Source organism: Dromiciops gliroides, chromosome 1 (genome assembly GCF_019393635.1).
Source record: "Dromiciops gliroides isolate mDroGli1 chromosome 1, mDroGli1.pri, whole genome shotgun sequence".
NCBI lineage: Eukaryota > Metazoa > Chordata > Mammalia > Microbiotheria > Microbiotheriidae > Dromiciops > Dromiciops gliroides.
Window position 1 is genome coordinate 221549749 of NC_057861.1, and position 17735 is coordinate 221567483.

General features: G+C 37.2%; 2 pseudogenes; both read right to left on the minus strand.

Annotated features, from left to right (window-relative positions):
- Window positions 1-2405: 2405 nt before the first annotated feature.
- LOC122735855 lies at window positions 2406-4051 on the minus strand (annotated as a pseudogene).
- An 8757-nt stretch (window positions 4052-12808) lies between these two features.
- On the minus strand, window positions 12809-13799 carry LOC122747522 (annotated as a pseudogene).
- Window positions 13800-17735: the final 3936 nt, after the last annotated feature.

The window sequence follows — 17735 nt, forward strand, 5'->3', positions numbered from 1 at the left end:
TGGTCTCTGCTGGAGTTGGGGTAAATCCCTCATGTTCTGATCCACTGGGCTGACTCTAGTGGTGGCCCATTAGGGGAGGGTCACAGGAAAGTCACTCTTCTGACCATAGAGAATCAGATTTCAATGACATCTGCTTCTGGGTTGAGAGGAGTAGGCAAAGAAAATAGCAGACTATAGAAAGCTTTTTTGGGGGGATAGGGTACACCAGAATACACCCTCAGAAGAAGATAATAACAAAGTCAAAGCTCCAACATACAAAACTTGCAAGAAAAAATATGAATTGGTATGAGTCCATGGAAGCACTCAAAATGGATTTTGAAGAAAAAGTAGGAAAGATAGAAGGAAGATTTAGAGAGATGGAGGAAAGAATGGAAAGATAAATGAGAGTAATGCAAGAGAATCATGAGAAAAAAGTCAACAGCTTAAAAAGTAAAATAGAAAAGGAAATACAAAAGCTCTCAGAAGAAAATGATTGCCTAAGAATTAGGTTTGATGAGCAGGGTGCTATCAGAAGAATGTATGAAAAATACAAACTGTTAACAGAGGAAGAACTGATGGTATCTGAGTACAGGTTGAAGTATAGTTTTATTTGTTAGCTCATATTTCTAAAGTTATTTTGTCTATTTTCTTTCACAACCTGACTAATGTGAAGAAGTTTTGCATAACTATGCATGTATGACTTATATGGAATTGTATTGATTTCATAGGGAGGGTTGAGGAGGGAGGAAGGAAGAAAGTTTAGAACGCAAAGTTTTAAAAAAATCAATATGAAAAAATTGGGGGTTTTTTTACATGTAACTTGGGAAAAATTCTAAATAAAATAAAAATTTTTTAAAAAGTAACAAAACAAACTTCAGGGAGCACCTCCTCCAGACATGCTGCCACAGCATTGGCTGTCTGTTGTAGCCTAAACAAATTGCAACATCCTGGACCCAAATCACCATGGCACTGTAAAGAGGAAAGGAGGGGTAGGTTTTGTTTCAAGATCTTCTTTTGTCTTCTTTGGATTGTTGTGACTAGTGCAGTCTTTTTGCAGGTAATGTGAAAGATGGAAAAGAGGTACTGAGTTAACTCAGGATAGATGACACTTCAATTTTTAAACCTTCTTTTGGATTCCAGATATTCTAGACTAAGGAAACAGCTGAAGGATGTAATTTCTGTTTTAGAGAGGTTTTGACAGGTTATAGGGATCAGGGAAAATGACTACTCTGCCATCTTGTTGATATTGTGGTATCTATTTCTATAGACCTTAATGGTTTGAAAAAATGTTAAACATATCACCTCATTTGACCCTTACAACAATATTGAGAGGTAGATGTTATTATTTTATTCTTTTTTTGGTAAGGCAATTGGAGTTAAGTGACTTGCCCAGGGTCAAACAGCTAGCAAGTATGTAAAGTATCTGAGGCCGGATTTGAACTCAGGTCCTCCTGAATCCAGGGCTGGTGCTCTATCCACTGTACCACCTAGCTGCCCCCTTGGTAGATGTCATTATTATTCATGTTTTGCAGATGAGAATGACATAAGAAATGTCAAGTGACTTGCCCAAGGTCACTCAGCTAGTAAGTTTCTGAAGCAGATTTCAAAGTCAGGTCTATCCTGACTCTATGTCCAGCACTCCATCGACTGGACCATCTAGCTGCCACATCTTATAATCATATAGATATAAATAGATGAAAGAGAGACAGAGAGACAGAGAGACAGAGAGACAGAGATACACATAATGAATGCAAAGTAATTTTGGGGGGTAGAAAAAGAAAATTAATGGTTAGGAATCTGGAAATCATTCCTTGAGTAGGTGGCATTAAGGCAAGAATTGAAAAGAACCAGAGGTTCTAAAAGACAGGAGGGAGGAAGGAAAGCATCCCAAACATAGGGAGTAGCCTCTGCAAAAGAATAGAGGTGAGATGAGATAATTAGTACAAAGAAGAGAAAGCTGGCTGGTTGGGTTAGAACAGATTATGTGAGGGGAATAATACTTGATTAGTCTTTTTTTTTAAATAGTAATGTAATTTTATTGAAACAAAATTACCAAGAACACCATGTTATAACCAGATGCTTTTAAATCTATTTAAAAAACAACCATATTTATCAAGCACAATAAAAAAAAAACCCTGCACGTGCAATCTGATAAATTTTATTCAAATTCAAGTGGTTGCAGGGTTTCTTCACTGGCACTGCCACTAAAATTTACTCCTAGCATTTCTATCTTCCAAAAAGGTTACTTTAAATCAATGCATCTAGGGACCATCTCTACAATGATGTAGTTTTACTACAGGGCATATGACTGCTCAAGAGACTCCTCTCCCTGAATTACAAGGGACTAGAACTGCCTAGGAGCCCAAACAGAGTAAGTATCTGGAGGGCAGGGAAGGGATATGGGTAGCAGACTGGATAAATCCATCTCAATCTTTCTTGCCCCAAGGAGCCTGTGTTCCATTAAACAGCTTAACTCTGTAGGAAGGCCAGTGTGTAGAGACAGTAGGGGACTCCACCTTCACCTTATCTAGGATGGTTTTCTTGATGGCAGCTGGGGAGATTCTCTCTTATTTAGCTTGTGAGAAATAAAAATATGAAAATTTCCCTTTTGGTGAATCAATAAAGGTTTTATTACATTCTTGTAAGAATGGACATACACTATAAGAGTGGTGTGTTTTGGCACCTCAAACTTCTCTTTTTATCCCTAAATCTAATGCAAAGTCCCTCTCCTCTTCTTCATTGATTGAGGACAAAGTGATGCACACATTCATCCTGGAATATCTCTAAATATTTCCCTCCAGCATGGACCCTCCCCCCCAGTTACATTGTATGTGCATTAAAATGAGCAGCCTTCCCTCCCAGGGGTGGGTCAGCCAATATGTACAAACTAATTAAGCAATCTGCACAAACCATTTTCAGCCTTAGGCAGCCCAAACCAAGGAGACTACTAGCCTTGAGGCCCCCTTCTTTAATCAACTTCTATCTTACTGCATGCAAGAAGCCTTTCTTGCTTTGAGGCCCCATTATATAAGACTCCCTCCCTGTGTCTACTTTTGGTTGAGATTAACATCCTTTTGTGTCTGGTTGAGACAATAGTATTTTGTCTCTAGTTGAGATAACAGAATTCTGTTTTTATTTCTCTCAAGCCATGAACTGCAGCAGCCTGGCTTGGATGGAGGAGGCCTCAGCAGCATTGATGATTAAGGATCAAAACCCACCAATTTACTTTCTTTCTTTCCTTCTTTCTTTCTTTCTTATGTTTTTTTTTGTTTGTTGTTGAGAAAATTGGGGTTAAGTGACTTGCCCGGGGTCACATAGCTAGTAAATGTTAACCCATATCCTCCTGACTCCAGGGCCAGTGCTGTATCCACTGTGCCACCTAGCTGCCCCCCAAACCACCACTTTTCAAGAAGTGAAAAGCATGAATGGTGGCTCCCCCAGGAGAGCAAACATTGTCTTCGAGTCTGGGATGCTGTCCAGAGTACCTCACAGTAAGGACTGTGCACACCCCACCATTTGTTAGTGCATCCAAGGCCATAAATGTATAGGCAGGGCCACTGTCACTAAGTCCTGTGACTGCATCTATCTGTGCAGAAGCCCACAATGATCATTAGCTATTGCAGGAGTTTCCCATCTTCCACCAGGGCATGGGTACCAGTGGCATATATTGTGGCTCTTTTTCAGACTACTACAGGGTGTTGGTCAAACATCAGATGACTTTGAGGGCTGGCTGGAATGCTGTCGGTTTCTTCTCGATGGAGTTGATGGTGACACTAGCAGCACAGGACACCATGATCTGTCTCTCCCTAATATCAGACCCAATCTCATCGAGGATGAAGGGAATAATGTGAGATTTGACAGCTAGGAAGAGCACATCACTGTGCTGCACTATTTCCTTGTTGTGGTGGGTCAGCTTCACACCCATTTTCCTGAGTGCAGAAACTGTGGGCAGGTCCATATCTGGAGTGCTGGCCATTATCTTGTGAGAAGGCAGGATGCCTGCTGCACTGAAGCCCCTGGAGAGGGCAAAAGCCAACTGGCTTGCCCCAGTGAAGCCCACACTCATAGTTCTGGAGGCGTTGTTTTCAAACCAACCACAGGAACAGGCTCAAAGAAAAGAAAGCTCTAAAAAGCACACGAGACAATATCTGAAATGTAACCATAGGTGATAAAAGGGGGAGCAGCCCCAAGGTCCTACCACCTCCCTAAGAAGGCCCTCCCAGATCTGTGCAGTCAGGAGAGAGGCCAGCCTTACACTGTTTACATTATCATAGCTAGTTAGCTCAGGTTTGCCCAGGTTAGGTAACCCATGGTTTAAATCCTCCCTGGCCCTGACACTCCTCTCTCCAAGTGCAAACCCCTGTTCTGCAGAGGGGCAGAGGCAGGGACACCTTAATTAGTCTTTTTTTTTTCCTTCAGGGCAGTGAGGGTTAAGTGACTTGCCCAGGGTCACACAGCTAGTAAGTGTCAAGAGTCTGAGGCCAGATTTGAACTCAGGTCCTCCTGAATCCAGGGCCAGAGCTCTAACCACTTAGCCACCTAGCTTCCCCTTAATTAGTCTTTAAACATAGGTTAGAGCCAGATTAGAAAATGCTTTAAATGTGAGACATAATTGTTTTTATTTTATTCTAGTCAATAAAAAGTAATTGAATCTTCTTGAGCAGGAGAATGCCAGGGTCAGACTCAACCTTTATTTAGAACTATCAGTTTGGCATTTGCTTGAAGAATCAATGGAACCGATGAGAAATTGAATGCAATATGACCAATTAGCAGCCTATATCAGTAGTTCAGGTGAGAGATAATAAAGGACTGTATAAGTTTTATGGCTCTGTGGTTGGATAAAAAAATGTGATGCATATGAGCAAAATGAAATGATTGGACTAGGTGATCAGTAATGATACTTTTAGCTCTCAATGCAGTGACTGATTATTCTCAATTATTTTCTATTGATTGCTAGTCATTTGTGAGACATTTTGTTAACTTCAACAAGCACATAGAAAATTATTAGGCACATAACAGAGATCAGAGTGGCCTGAGGACTTCAAAGAAAAAGGCATAATTTCATGTCCTTCTCTAAGAGTACCTAAGCTGTATTTTGCATGAAAAGAATTTAAATATGAAAAGGTGGGGGGGGGATGTTGAATTCCTGGCATGAGGATGGAACAGAAAAAGTCAACAAGCAGTCCAATTTGGTTGGAGTAGAAATTGTTTGAAAGGTAGTGCCATGACATAAATCTGGAAAAGTAGCTTGGTGACAAATTATGAAGAACCTCCAATCATGGTTTTGAGCAAGGAAATGATGTGGTAAGCCCCATGCATTAAGAAGATTACTTTACAATGATATGAAAATGGTGGCAAAGAGACCAGAAAGGAGGCTGATAATTCATGCAAGTGCGGATGAGGGCTTGAAGGTAAATGAAGGAACATATACGATATATAGAATAGTGTTAGAATTAAGAGGAATTAAGAATTGATTGATTGGGGGTGTGGTATTGTGAGAAGCAGGAAAGAGATGAAGATGACTTTTGTTTCAAGCCTCAGTGACTGGGAGAATGATTGTTTCAGTACCTTGGCCAGGGACAATAATAGGTTAAGAAGTCTTACGCAAGACAGCACTTTTCAATAGATTGCACTGAATTACCATCAGCTAAATTGTATTGTACAATACTTATGAGTGTGGAGTTAAGTGAGAAGTTCACTTTTGCACATTTTCAATTTAAGGTGTTAAAAGAATATCCAGTAGCCTATTGGAAATTCAAGAATGGAGCAAAGGGGAGCTGTTTCTGATGAAGATATAGATATGGGATTGATCTGTATAGAATGAATAAGTAAATATAAATAGTTCATATTTGCCATACATTATGCTTTTAGGTGTACAAATACTTTCCATACAATGAGTACAAATAACTAAAATTTGCCATACATGTTGCTTTCAGGTTTACAAGTACTTTGTATATTACTTCAGCAGATAATGTAAATATTATTCCACTTTACAGATGAGAAAAATGAAGCTCAGAGATTGGAAGTGATGATCATAAAACTAGTTATTATTAGAACCAAAGTTCATGCCCAGATTACCTTATTCCAAGTCCATTATCTTTCTTGTACAACATGCTGTTTTTTAAATATGAAAATATTGGGAATGGAGAACATATATAGAGAATAATAGAGGACAAAACATAGAATTTTGAGGTATGCTCACACTTATGGACAGGAGAAGGAAGTGGATCAGTGGATGAAGAAGGATTCATTGAAAAAGTAGGAAAGTGAGAACAGTTGTGTCATGAAATTTAAGGAATGAGAGAATGGTCTCAACAGGGGTAAATGAAGCAGAAATGCCAGGGATGATGAGTCTGAAAAACGGGCTCTTGAAATTGTAAATTAGAAGGTCACATTAACTTTAAATAAAACTCTTTCAATATTGTGCTAGATGCAGGAACCATAATGTGAGGTATTGAAGAGTGAGAATAAATGGTAAGGAAGATCAGGTAGCAGGCATAGATTAATATTTTGAGAAAGTCAGTAATGAATAAATGAATAAGTAATGCATTTATTTATTGTACCTTATATGCAAACCCCTGTGCTAAGCACTGGAAATACAGACATGTAAGGCAGTCCCTGCTCTCAAGAAATTCACATTCTAATTGGAAGACAATGCATATAGAGTTTTCAGATACAAGTCATATTGAAAGGTCTCATGGTTTTTAGATTCAGTGGCATAGTAGATGATAATGTTTCTTCTTGAATGCAATTTACACTTGAAATCATATCATCTTCTGATGTTAAACCATTTGTCAGTTCGAAGAACATTGGTGACAAGAACTTTCTTTTCTAAGTAATCAATAGGTGTGCTTATAGCATAATCAGAAGATAACAGGCTCTATCTTCATTGGATTTCTTCCCAGGATAATGGTTAAAGACACTGGGTTTGAATCACTGCTATTTCAAAGGGTCTTAGTTTAGGTTGTGTACTGTCTCTATTAGGCTTTTAGAGGAGATCATCTGAAAGTGATTATAGATATTTACCTTTAGTTCCTGTCTCTCTCTAAGGATGCCCTTTTCCTTCACCTAAGCTATCTTGCCTGCCCTGTGATTAGTACTTCTCTCAGCCCCTGTATAATGTCTATGAAGACTGGATTGGAAGCATTACAAGTGTTTTATTAGATACTTCCACTATAAAGGTTCTCATGCTTATCTACCTGTTGGTGGCATTTGGTCAGCAGTTGTGGGTGGTGATGAGGAAGATGGGACTGTTCTCTGCATTGATTTCTCTACTTAATGATGGTTATAAGGCATGCACTAGCAGCAGATCTGGTGGTTTGGGGGACAATGCCATTTCCAAAGCTCTTATGCTCATAGTCCTGGGCTGTCTCCACCAAGGCCCAAGAGGAAATGGATTGTGGTGGTTCAACTTGCACATACTATCTCCCATATCCCCCCAAGATGCCTATTGTTTCACCTAGACTAACTTACCTGCCTTGTAAATGGCAGTTAATTGGGATGACTGGCCCCCTTTTTGACAGGACTCATCTCCCTGGATGACTGTGAAATCTATACTGGAAAAAAGGACCTTTTTTAGAGAGAGAGAAAGTAATATCCCTATGGGGGTCAATAGGGTGAAGAGAAAGTCTACTGCTGTTGCTATTGCTATATTGTTTTGGAGATTGAAGTTATGGTAGCATATTTACAGTCAAGGAGGAAAGAGCCCTGAAGCTGAGGGAAAGAAGAGTGATTCATGAAATCATATAAGGGAGTTATTCTCTACATGGTGATAGATATTTACAAAACACCATCCCACTTTGCAACTTAATGGAATAAAAATGAATATCTTGGATAGCTTTAGAGGCATATCATCCATTCTTTTCAACATATTCCTATGAAACAGGAAAAGGCAGGGATCATATTTTACAATTCACTGATAATATCTTTCAAATGAGAACACTGGAAAACAGATGGTGATATAATTTACCATCATTTCATGGTGCTTCTGTACTGGATCTAGGAATCTGTTTTTGCTCTTAATGTTGGAGACTCAGTCAACTGATCTCATCTCTATCTTTAGACTACACTGCTGTCAGCTATCTGGAAAAAAAGAGATGCCATAAATATGAGACCTAGTTCTTATGTATTCAGGCAATAACAATAGGGATATTTACATTGCTCTTCTATGATTTCTGATTTCCTAATAAAAGGATGTTTCTCTCATGGTTAATGGGTTAAATTTTGCATATAAGCTAATGTTAATTGTTATTTGGCTCAATATGAGTATGGTTTGAAGAAAGAAATTCAGGGAAATAAAAAAAAGGCAAATTCTCAACTTCTGGAAATGTATGTGAAATAAATTAGGGATCAGGAATTCTTGAGTTTGAATCCCACACCAAAATGTAAGTGTGTGTATTCATGGGCAAGTATAATATCCTTTTTCAGCCTCAGTTTCCTTATTTGTAAATGGGAGTAATAATAATACTTGTAGTACATAACTTCCAGTGTTCTTGTGAGGCAAAAATGAGATCACGTGTTGGAAAAAAATGTTTTGTAAGACTTAGGGTGATATGTAAATATTCATTATTATCAATGTTTTTCTTTTTAAATTCTTATTTCTAGCATTCTTTTTTTAAAATGTTGAGTTTTTAAATCACTCTCATCCCTCCTCCACCCATTGAGAAAGTAAGCAATAGAACATGAATTATACATGGGGGATCATGCAAAATATGTTCATATTAGTCATATTGCCCAAAAAAAGAAAGAAAGAAAATTGCAGTTCAGTTTCTACTCAGAGTTTATCAGTTTTCTCTATGGAAGTGGATAAACATTTTTTTTCCATCATGTGTCTTTTGGAATAGTTTTGGATCACTATATTGTTCAGAGTAGTCAAGTCTTTCACAGTTTTTCATCATTACAACATTGCTATTAATGTGCACAATTATATTCTGGGTCTTCTTCATTTTACATCAGTTCATATATGACTTGCCATATGTTTTTACTCTGAAACTACCTCAATTTTCATGACATATAATACAATAGTACTCAATCACAATCATATGCCACAACTTGGTTGTCATTCCCCCACAATTTCTAATTCTCTGCCATCTAAAAAGGACTACTATAAATATTTTTATCCATATAGGTATTTTTTCTCTTTCTTTGATCCGATTGGCTTATAAACCTCATAGTAGCATTATTGGGTCAAAGGGTATGTACAGTTTTATAGCCCTGCAGACATAGTTTCTGATTGTACTCCAGGATGGTTGTATCAGTTCACAACTCCACTGAAAATTCATTTATGTACCTCGTTTTCCTCTTCCCCTGCAGTATTTGTTATTCTTGACAGGTGTAAGGAGGTACTTCTGAATTGTTTTAATTTGCTTTTTTCTAATCAATATTAATGTTTAGAAGATTTTTTTTCATTCAACATAAATTGCTTTGATTTCTCCTTCTGAAAAATTGCCTTTCCACATCCTTTGGCAATTTATCAGTTGGAGAATGCCTCTTAATTTTATACGTTCAATTCAGTTTTCTATACATTTTAGAAATGAGGCATATATCAGGGAAACTTGCCATGATTTTTTATCTTACTTCATTGTCTATGGCACCTTTTGGTCTAAATTTGTTTTGCATTGGCTGAGATCATGATAACCACCCCTGCCCTCCTTACTTAAACTGAAACATAATAGACTGTCCATCCCTTCATGTCAGCTTTGTATGTATTTTTCTGTTCCAAGTGTGTCTCTTCTAAACAACATATTATTGGGTTATGGTTTCTAATCCATTTTGTTATCCATTTCCATTCTCTGTGTTAGCTCATCCAATCCACATTCACAGTTATGATCAAGTGCATTTCCATCCACCCCCTTTTCTTCTGTTTCTTCTTCTTTCTCTTTCTGTCCTATCCCTCCTCAAAAGTCTATCTTAACCACTATACAATCTGCCCCCCTCTGGATAATTCCCCTGAATTCTCTTATCCCTTTACCCTTAAGATAGATTTTTATACCCAGTTAAATGTCTGTGTAAACACATACATATGCATGTGTGTATATATATATATATACATACATATACATGTTTATGTGTACATGCATATGTATGTGTATAGGTAGATAGATAGATAGATAGATAGATAGATAGATAGATAGATAGATAGATAGATAGATTCTTCCCTTTTTTAACTAATTCTGATGAGAGTGAGGTTCAAGAATTGCTTACCCCTCCCTTATTTTCCCCTCCATTATAGAAATATTTCCTTGCATACCACCTCTATGTGAAAAATCTTGACCCATTATACCTCTCCCTTTCCCTTTCTCCCAGTGAATCTCTTTCTCATCCGTACATATTTTTGGAGATCATACCAATATAATCAACTTATACCCCTGCCCATTGTCTATGCAGACTCCTTCTAATTGCCTTAATAATGATAAAGTTCATCTTCCCACATAGGAATGCAAATAGTTTAACTCCATTGAGTTTTGTGTTTACCTTTATATGCTTCTCTTTAGTACTCTGAATTTCTATTCAGCTCAGGTCTTTTCATCAGGAATGCTTAGAAGTCCTGAATTTCATTAAATAACCATTTTCCCCATGAAGCATTAGATTCATCTTTCCTGGGTAGGTTATTCTTAGTTGCAATCTACCTCCTTTGCCTTCCAGAATATATTCTAAGCCCTCTGCTCCTTTAAGGCAGAAGCTGCTAAATCCTGTGTGATCCTAACTGGCTCCATGATATTTTAATTATTTCTTTCCAGCTGCTTGCAATATTTTCTCCTTCACCTGGGAATTCTCATACTTGGCTATAATATTCCTGGGAGGTTTTATTTCATGATCTCTTTGGAAGGTGATCAGTTCATTTTTTCAACTTCAATTTTATCCTCTTGATCCCAGATATTAAGACAGTTTTCTTTGATAATTATCTTGAAATTAAGTCTAGGCTTTTTTTTTTTAAATCATGGACTTCAGGTAGTCCAATAATTCTTAAATTATTTCTCAATCTATTTTCCAGGTCAATTGTTTTTTTTTTCTATTTTTCATTCTTTTGACTTTGTTTTATTGTCTATTGCAATATTAAATTTTAAAGAATTTAAAGAATTATTTTCTGCAGTCAGAATTTGTAAATCTTTTTCCATTTGGTCAATTTTGCTTTTCAAGGAGCTCTTTTCTTCAGTAAATACATGTATGTTCTTTTCCAATTAGCCTATTCTTAATTTAATAGAATGCTTTTCTTAAGTGAATTTTTGTGTTTCTACTGGCAGTAAGTCAATTCTGTTTTTAAGGTGGTATTTTAAAAAATATTTTGTACCTCTTTTACCAAGATATTAAGACCTTTTTCACAATGTTTTGTGTAATTTTCCTTCTTCATTTCCTCAATTTTTCTTTCATCATTGTTCTTTTTTTCTTTCTTTAATGTTTTCCAGGAATTCTTGCTTACCTTGGATGCAGTTAGCATTTTTCTTTGAGGCTTGGGATGTTGCCATTATCACATTTCATATCTTCTAAATTTGTGCCTTTGTCTTCCCTGCCACTATAGGAGCCTCTTATGGTCAAGTTATCCCCTGCCACACACACACTTTTTTTTGCTAATTATTAGTCAGAGCAAACTTCCTTATCACAAGCACCTCTGTTTAAAGGTCTATGACCTTTGTGTGACTGCTTTTGTCTAATCACTCCTTAATCCAAGATGAATTTATTATTTGTCTTAGTTGAAGGTATTTTGTATTTTTAATCATGCATATTTTAAATAGAATTTTTCTCCAAAACAAGAATCACATTTCTATTAGTTTACTGTATTGATAAAGTACAATATTATTCACTTCTCTCCCTCTGCAAACATTCAGAATGCCCAGATTTATGTTGTAGCTTAAATGTCACATTTAAACTGCTACTGTGTTGGCTTCACATTTGAGTCCTTAAATTTTTGGAAGGTTATGTGGAATGCTGTTTCTTCTGGGGAGTTTTGTTGACCTTTTCAATGGTGGGTCCAGAAAAAGTACCTCCAGATGGGGCTACTCCACCCCTTGGGAACCCACCAAGCATGCCTCCTGGCATGCCCCCTGCACTCTGGTACAGCTTAGTAATTATGGGGTTGCAGACTTTCTCCAATTCTTTCTGCTGATGCTCAATGTCTTCCTTTTCAGCAGTCTGATTCTTATCTAGCCAGTGGTTTATTTCATTACCTTTGTCAAGGATATTCTGTTTCTCTCCATCACTGGTTTTGCTTTAGGGTATCTCATCCTCTACAAGTAGCCTTCATGTTGAAAGAATAAGATTCAAGAGAAGTCTTGGAAAACACCTTGTCTCTCTGCTTCTCATCCTCAGTCTTGTATTTCTCAGTGTCTTGGACGATATGCTCCATGTCTGTTTTGCTCAGATGACCTTTGTCGTTTGTGATGGTGATCTAACTTTCCTTGCCTGTGCTCTTATCCACAGGAGAAACATTGAGGATGCCATTTGCATAAATGTCAATAGTACTTCAATCTGAAGAATGTTCGTGGGTTCTAGAGGGATTCCTGTGAGTTCAACTTGTCAAGCAGGTTGTTATTCTTTTTCATTGCACTCTCACCTTCATAAACCTGAAAGCACAATAGGCTGGTGGTCTGACTAGGTGGTGAAGGTCTGTTTCTGCTTTGCAGAGATGGTGCTATTACATTTGATCAGAACTGTCATAACTCCACTGGCAGTTTCAATTCCAAGGGAAAAAGGAGTGACATCCAACAGCAGGAAGTCCTACCCATTCTCAAATGTATCTCCAGACAAAATGGCAGACTGGGCAACTTCACCATTAGGCAACAGCCTTATCAGGATTGAAAATCTTGTTCAGCTCCTTGCTATTGAAGAAGTCTTAAAGAAACTTCTGAATTTTGGGGATTTGAGTAGAACCACCCACCAGGACATTGTCATGAATCTGATTTTTCTAGCTTGGCATCTCTTAAGGCCTTTTCCACAGGGTCCAGTGGGCTACAGAAGAGATTAGCATTCAGCTCTTCAATAACTCCATAGAGGGAGTCAATCTCAATACTGGCCTGGGTACTGGAAGAGAGGGTGTGCTTTGCACAGTCATAGGTGGTGCAGAGATGGAGAATAGCCCTCTTGTTCTCACTCAAGTCCTTGTGTTTTGCTTGAACTCAGCAATGAAATTGTTGACCATGTGATTGTTAAAGGCCTCCCTACCCAAGCACGTCTCCAGCTGTGGACTTGATGTTAAAGATGCCATCTTCAAAAAGAATGGGGACATCAAAAGTACCACCTCCAAGGTCAAGGATGAACACATTTCTCTTGGCACCAACCTTTTTGTCCAAGACATAAGAAATACCAGAGGCAGTTGGCTCATTGATTATTTGGAGCACACCAAGACTAGCAATAATGATGGCCTGACATTGGGAATGATTGAAACAGGCTGTTATTGTGACCATAGCATTTGTGACAGTCTTCCCAAGGTAAGCTTCTGCAATTTCTTTCCTTTTGGTCTAGACCATAGAAGATACTTCTTTTGGCTAGAAACTTTTGGTTTCCCCTTTGTACTCCACTTGGACCTTAGGCCTAACTGCATCATTAAGCACCATGAAAGGCCAATGCTTCATGTCTGACTATATAACTGCATCATCAAATCTTTGACTAATTGTACATTTGGCATCAAATACTTGGTTGGTGGGGTTCATTGCAACTTGATTCTTTGCAGTATCACTGATTAAATATTCTGTGTCAGTGAAGACCATGTAGCTTGAGCCGGTCCTCTTTTCTTGGTCATTAGCAATGATCTCCACTTTCCCAAGTTGGAAGCCTCCCACACAGGAGTAAGTGGTGCCATGATCAACTGTGTGTCCCTTTGACATAGTTGCTGAGGTGTTAGGGGGCATATCTGACCAGTATGGAGGAAGAAGGAATGCTAATGTACTGAGTAGGGTATTTTGTATTTGTGTTTTTGCTTAAATTCACCATGTGAATGCTTGCTTTTTATAAAAATAACTTTTTGAATTAATGGAAATATATCCATCATTCCAAAACAAAATGTTTTATAACTTTGATGCCATGAGATTTCTAGAAGAGAGAGGCCATCCAGTCCAACTTCTTCATTTTACAAGAAAGTAAAATAGATCCCAAAGAGAAGTGAAACTTCCAAGGTCTCACAGATGGTTATTGACTAGCATCAAAGGTTGTTTGCAAAACCCATGTTCTTTCCAGTACAACACCGTGTCTCTCCAAAAAGATTTCTGTACCATTAGAATATTTGAACATAGTCTGTTTTCCCATCTTTAACATTTTTCAAGCATTATTGCTTTTTGTATTTTGTATTTATTTGTATTTGTATTTGTATTTATTTGTATTTATATTTATTTGTATTTGTATTTATTTGTATTTGTATTTATTTTTATTCTGATTTTTTTCTTTTCAAAGGACAGGTTGCTACTGAACCTGAAGAGGTAAATGAGAACAGTTTTATTAATATCTTAAAATTACAAGCTTGTCTTTATGAAGTGTTTCAAATATTTTAAAAGGGAGAGTCTCAATACTTTAATTTTTATTACTACTTGTCCCCAGTTGCTGCCAATTTTCTTTTTGTAAAAAAAAAGTGTTACAAAGGTGCCTTTGTGGCCTGAGGCTGGCCAAATTTCTACTTTCTACAGCTGCAGTAAAATCCAACTTTGAACAACTCATATAAATTTTCATGTACCTATCTTCAATGATTTCATACAAATAAGCACATAGTCAAATTTTGAGATGAAATATAGAATTGAGGTTCTGTATACTGTGGCACCTATGGCCAACTTTTAAACAGGTAATTACATTCTGCCATTTTAAAGGTTTAAAGGTTTTTGGTTTTATTTTTCTGTTGTCTGTATTTATTTTAAATTTCTGTCTCCAATACAGTCCTTTGGTTAGTGAGTCCTGCTAAAACCACACATAGTTTATCCTGCGGTCTATTTAATTTTCAGAGAGTTTCGAAAAGTTGTGTATATAGCTACACTTCTTCCACCATTGCCTTGAATTTTATCAAAACCTTTTAATTTGTGTATATCTTATCCAGTCTTTAGTTTTACATTTCTTATGGATAATAGTAGGTCTTTTGGTATAAGTAAATGCATAATATATTTATATCTTGTAGTCAAATAAATAATATTTGTAAATAATGAGTGGAATATATTTAAAATGGATATTTGAGCTTATAGATGCCAAGATGTCATAGCTTTTCTATACCTACCTTTCTGAATTTTTCACTAGACTAAAACTCCTAAAATCTTGGAAATATTTTCCCTTCTCTTTCTCACCTTCTCTACTTTGGTCATGTTTCTTTTCTCTGTCAGCACTAATAATTAGCATATCAGACTTGAAAATTATTTGCTAGAATTAATTTGCACTGCCAGAATTCTGATTATTCCACAAACCAGCGAAAGGTCCAGCCCATTCCCAGACACTCAGACCATGGAGTCAACAGGCAGACATATAAATATGAATACACATTTGTCAAATGAATATATGGAAAAGTGAATAATTAAAACAAAAACAAAACCTCTCAAGCATACAAATGCATTCTGTTTCAAGCTTTCTAAAAGCATATAAACCCCAAGACCACATCAAACATCTACCCAACAATCCCTCTACCATAGACACACATTCCAGGCTGCTCCAGACACATGCCCCTAATTCTATACTTTTCAGTCCTCACTACTTTGCTGCATGCTAACTCTGCTGACTCATTTTCTGCAGACTCAATCATGGGCTGTATTAAGAAGATAGAGTAACAACAGTGGTGAGTCTAAAGGATGAGGTCATGCATAGGTTAGAATGGCAGGTAGCCAACATGCTGAGATGAGCTCAGTTGAGTACTTTGCAGGTATGGTGCTGGTTGTGGGAGAAACAGCCAAAACATCCACTTAATAGAACCCAAGGAAACTTGGGAACAAAACCACAGACAGAAACTGCTAAGGTCCAAGCCTTTTTGATCCTGCTGTACAGATCCAGGTTAGCCAGGATGGAAGTATGTTATGTAACCCAAGGTTCCAAAGTATAGTTCTAAACTCATGTGGATAAAATTCAATCTTAGGTACATCTCATAAATGTCTGTGGCTCATTTTATCCTCATCTAGTGTTTGCCATGTGAATATCAGAATTTTTCTGGTGTCTTCAAAGGGACCATGAGGTCCTATTTGGACAATTTTGCCAACCAATTATTGAATAATATGGGCAGGTTATATTTAACATTACTGTCAAAATGTCAGGTACTGATGCTGAACCTTGAAATTATCAGGACAACTTCCTTCCCCTCTCCAGAAAGGCAGAGGCCTTTTCCAGAAACATGCAGATTTTTCCTGACATATAATGCTACCCTAAATACAAATACTAGCAAAGGAAAAGAACTCAAGGTTGCTAGAGAGTTATGCAACACATTCTTATTCCTTTGTCAGTCAGTGGTATTTCCCCAAACTCACAATAACAGAAAAACAAACGGTCTTCTGTTTTGGAGCTTCTAACATCTTTTATCCTAGCAAGATCTCTTCTTTTTGCTTTGTACATATTGCTATGGGGTATTGGGTAAATAATACACAGATAGCTGGTTTGGGAAGGGTCCCCAGCAGGAACAAAAGATGCATAAGCCTCTTTCTAGGGAACTCTGGTTATGTCTATCAAATCTTATGTCACTCATGTGATCTAGACATGACTATTAGTTGGGGCCAGAACAGAGAACTATCCAGATTTGTACAGCAATTTTATTCTCCCAGAGGTCATTTTTAACAAGAAATCTTTGTAAAGAACATAGTACAGGTACTATTATAATCCAAATTTTTAAATGGGGAAACTGAGGCTTAGAAGTCTTATATGATTTGTATTCACTTTGATTTACAGGGGTAAAATGTAAGCTTTTTGAATGCAGTGAGTATTTCACATTTAACTTTGTATTTTGAGCACCTATCATTATGTCTGGCACAAAGTAGGCATTTAAATGCTTGCTTACTTGATATCCTTTATTAGTAGAGAGGTAGAAAGAGGAGGGATGATACTTGGGAACAATTAATAATCTAATAGTCCAATAAACCAAGCTATCTGCAAAATAGAGTGCAGGAATAGGAAGAATATGAAACAAGATAGGAAAGATGGAGAAAGATTGCTAAAAAGACATAAATGTCATGCTAAGGTTTGTTTTTTGTTTCTGTCAGCAAGAGGAAGCCATGAAAGATTTTTGAGTATAAGAGAAATATCTGCAAAACATGAAGGGAAAGTGAATTTGGCAGCTAAGCAAATGACAAATTGGAGGATGGAATGAATGATGCCAAAGAGACCAATTACAAGCCATTAAAATACTCCAGGCAAAAGCTAATTAGGACCTAAAAAAATAGTGTGCAGCAATGTGAGTAGTAAGGAACGTGATTTTACCTGAGAAAGATTGTGGAGGTAGAATCCACAAAAACTGACAACTAATATATATCTCTATAGATCTAGATCTAGATCTATATGGTTAAGAGGGAGGAAAGTGATGGAATTTTGAGCCTGTGTGAATGGTAGGTCATTAATACTCCCAAAAGAAAATTAGAATGTATGAGGAGGAGCAGCTTTAGTTGAGAAAATGGCTTTAGTCTTAGTTTATTGAGTTTTGGGTGCTGTCAAAATGTCTATAAAGAGATCAAGATCATCCTCTAAATTAATTTGTTGAAGAAATTGGTGACACTTGGCTTGGAGAAGAAAAGAATTAAGGGAATATGATAGCTATCTTTGAGTGGCTGAAAGGCTGCTTTGTGAAAAGGAAATTAGACTTATTATTTTTGGCTCTAGAG